The sequence below is a fragment of the Myotis brandtii genome, unplaced genomic scaffold (genome assembly GCF_000412655.1).
Source record: "Myotis brandtii unplaced genomic scaffold, ASM41265v1 scaffold8, whole genome shotgun sequence".
Classification (NCBI taxonomy): Eukaryota; Metazoa; Chordata; class Mammalia; order Chiroptera; family Vespertilionidae; genus Myotis; species Myotis brandtii.
In genome coordinates this window covers 9,274,807-9,278,941 of record NW_005371219.1, presented here as the reverse complement: position 1 = coordinate 9,278,941, position 4,135 = coordinate 9,274,807, and the positions used below count along the sequence as shown (strand labels likewise).

The 4,135-nt window shown below is 41.0% G+C and overlaps 1 long non-coding RNA gene across 1 annotated transcript in view; it reads right to left on the bottom strand.

Moving 5' to 3' along the window:
* Positions 1-491: 491 nt before the first annotated feature.
* The window catches only part of LOC102258406, a 4,633-nt gene continuing 989 nt past the window's right edge, over positions 492-4,135 (bottom strand). Inside the window, exon 2 of the long non-coding RNA XR_314564.2 lies at positions 492-2,135. This is a non-coding gene — a long non-coding RNA (uncharacterized LOC102258406). The remainder of the gene's footprint in view (positions 2,136-4,135) is intronic.

The window sequence follows — 4,135 nt, the reverse complement described above, 5'->3', positions numbered from 1 at the left end:
GCGATCCAGCAAGATGGCAATACCCTGAAGGGATAAAGCACTGAACTCCAAGAGGCTACATGTGCTCTAAATATGGTGCTGGTTCTCCCATGGCCAGGATTCACAAGTCCAGGAATCAAGGAATAAAGATGGTAGTGGCACCATTACCCCCAATAAGTGATCCACTAGCAAACATTTTCCTTTCTATCCCTGAGACCTTATATTCTGCTGGTCTAGAGATCTCAGTTCCAAAGGGAGGAATGCTTCTACCGGGAGACACAGCAATAATCCCATTAAACTGAAGTAGAGACTGCCCCCAACCACTTGGAGCTCAAGCCTCTGAATCAACAAAGTAAGGGGAGTTACTATACTGACTGGAGTGATGGACTACCAAGGGGAAACTGGGCTGCTACTGCACAATGGAGGTTAAGGAAGAGGATGTTTGGAATACATATCTGTTAGGGAGTCTCCTAGTACCATGCCCTATGATTTCAATAAAAAACTACAATGAGTTGCTCTTTCAGCCATTTTTTATTTACAGTTTGTGCTCAATGCAAATCAATTCCATAAAATGAGAAGTCACTATGAATCAAAGCATAAATACACAAACACAATATACAATCCAAAATAGATATACAGCATTCAGGTATGAAACAAAAGGGAATGTTCATTCACACACACACAGTAGCTTAAGATCTTCTGGGTATGATGTTCCTGGGTAAGTTTCTAAAGATGGAAAATAATGACTTTGGTTATCAAGACTACTGTTGCCATATTAAATACCGGAACATCTAAGCATCAGTGTGTGACCATGCGAACAAAAGACTTTAGGGCGTGTCTATTTTTAAAAAGGTTCTGGGCATTGAGGCAATTGTGAAAAGATTTACTTTCCAAAATTAAGCCTACACATTAGAGGCTTTGGATCAGGTTCTAACTATCTAAAAATATTGACCAACAACAGAAAGTGTTCCCAATGTGGCTATTCTGCTTCATTTTTTAAAAAAAGTATGTACAGGAAGAGTATAAAAGTTTTTCTGAATTTAATGTAAGCTTCCAGTCTTCACTTCCCAAACACCTAATTTACAGTTTTGGCTCCTTCATATATTTGCCTTTTCAATTTTAAGGTGTGCCAATTTTACCTTCAAAACCAATCATTTTTAAAATTATAAAAACGTATTCAACATATGCAGAAATAAAAAGCATTTTGAAATTAGTTGAGGTCAGTGTACTTCTACTCTTCAGACTTAGATTAGCTAAATGAATTTGGCGCTCTTATTGAATATCAGCAAAATTTACCCATTATGCTTGGATTTGGAGTAGGTTCCAATCCATCATTATCCTGGCACATATAAATTACCACACAAAAAGTCAAATGCTATGTCAAATCCAGAGGCTCAGAGGAAAGAGTCCAGCTCCCAAGAGAACAGTGATAGCTTAACAATGTAAAATTTTATTTTGAGTTATATGGACATTAAATTAGAACTGTGAAACAATACATTGGGGAGTTACAGAAACACTTGGAAGTTCCTTCTAGTATACACATAAATAGAACCGTATCTTTTTGCAGTACCTAACTGTTTTATGGCCATATAACTTTAATGAACCAAATGAAAACTGACTCTGTTCCAAATGCCATCCTTTATCTCTAGATAAAATCTACTGATTTTCAAGGTAGAATTGTATGTGTCCATACTTCTTAAGCCACATTTAAGGAAGTCACCTCTGAACTAATTTTGGATGTGTCTCTTCATCTTGTACGTGAAAGTCCAGCAGACTTAATATTGGCATTCATCATCTAGTCAAACCCTGACCATGCTCTCCAAGCCAATCAAATTTGAGATCCTCAACATTTTCTGTGTCAATAAAATTAGGTGTGAATTAGCAGATTCAATGAAGACCTGTTTCTTCCTTGTCACACTGGATATCTAGATGCCATTTGGATTGGGTTTAGAAGATGGAGAAGTATAGACGTTTCTTGCCCGAGTCTTTTAACAGTAGAGATGTAGAAGAGCCAATGAGATCACGAAGACACTGGCTGTTGACTGCAGAGCACCGCCACTTGCCCTGGTTGTGGCATTTGCTGGACTCTGGGTAGTCGAAGTATTGTGGGAGGGGTTACTTGGAGGTGTTACAGGAGTTGTTTGATTTGAATAAATCTAAAAAATATAAAAAGTTACACTGATAAATTTCCACTTGTGCGAGTTGCCTCCACATACACTTAAGATGCAAGTAAGATTGATGTCTTAGGTTGCTCTTTGCCCATTATTCCCTTACCCACATCATTTAATTCTGAATTCTTCCTTAGTACCACCAAGATCATTCTCTCTAGTTTCAAAACAAACTACCAAGAGATGCCAAATGTCTGCAACAACCAAAAATCAAACAAAAATGTTCTTCAATAACTATAACTCCCAAGAGTATTTTATTTTTAACTCTTTGTCAATTAATACAGAAGTTTCTGTGACTATAATGACTTACTGGCATTGCAAAAGAGGTTTCCTTTCTTTTCCCAGAAAGGGGGAAATTTTAAAGTGCACAAATAATTTGGATTTATATTATAGTGTTGAGACTTATGGTACTAGAATAGAGTCACTTTGTATACTGGATTGGCTAGATAACATTCCTATTAATACCCCCTTGGTTTTAACTTAAATGGACATAGAGTATCTGCTCCCTTGAAATCTTTTTTTTTTTTTTTTTTTTTTTTTTTTATAATTGGAGAGAAGAAGGGAAACATTGGTTGCCTCCTATGTGCCCTAACTGGGGATCGAACCCATAACCTTCTGGTGTACCAACCAACCCAGCCACACCAGCCAGGGCAGAAATCTTAAAATTATATATTAAAATGGCCACGGTATTGGTTTTAAACGTAAATATAGAATGAGCCCTTTCCTTAAGGCAAAATGATTTCACCCAAAAAACACCAAGAGGGTTTGGTGTTAGTTTTCAGCAGCAGCCTCCTGCCTGGTCACTAAGCCCAATGCTGTGGCCAAGAACTAAGGTTCCCCAGCGTCCCAGCGCCTAAGTGGCATCATTCACCACACTGATTTTTCAAGTCACAAAATGCACAGTCCAGTGGGGCACGTGATAATCTCTCCTTTGTCCCGGAACAAAGGCAGATGGGAGATTTCAGCTCTCCCTGCAAGGGAGGGTTTACAAGGGCTTCTAATTACAGGCAGGATGGAGGATGTGGCACCAAGCAGGTCTGGTCCACATGTACACTTGGCTGCCTGTTAATCCAAAAATAAAACCAGTCTACAGCAGCACCAGCTCCTTTTGTTGTAAAACCCATAAGGTCATTAAGCAAATATTGACCCAAGTGATGTACAAATCCTATACAAAATAGACTAATTAAAAAAAATCCTGATCAAGTCAAATATATTTATTGGGCACCTACTGTGTGCAAGATTCACTTGCCCTACCAGGAAATAGCACTCCCACTAAGAGAAAAGCATTAATAACATGGAAAATTACTTTAAACAGGGCGCTGTGTTTGGGGGCAAGACCTGGCTTGGGATCCCTGAAGGTAATCTACTTTCATTCATACAAAGTATTTTGGTGCAGCAGGTGACTTCTTAAATAGAGCCCAGTACATCAATAGGAGAATCTAAGTAAGGACCCTCTGCAGCACCAAAAAAAAAAACAAAAACACAAAACAAATTATAATGTTAAGTTGACATTAAACAAAAGATTTCCTACCAAACTAGATTGATGCTCTCATCTAGAACCTTCTTTGTAAAATGGGGGCGGGGGTCTCTTTGGAAAGGACCAGGGGTTGGGAGAGACCAGTGGTTTCTTGCAGCCGCGCCCCTCCCCCACCGAGGAATCGTGAAAGCCTCGGAGCGCAGCCGACCCGTAAGACAACAATAGGGTACAGTTACGCGCCTGCGGAGGGCCAGGCGAGGAGCGCTCCACTCGCGGGCTGCGCTGCCCGGTGAGCCGCGAAACTGGCCGTCTGGGGACCAAGGACCCGGGGCACCCAAGTTTTCGGCTAAGCTCAGGAGACACTCCTCACAAAGCCCCAACTGAAGGCGGTGGAGAGCCAGCCCTGCCCTCCAAGCCCGACCTGCCGGAGAGAAATGCGCCTTCCCGCCACCCTCCCCCAACCCCACACCTCCCACTCGGGTGTCCCAGGCTCAGCCCCCGGCTGGCCTGG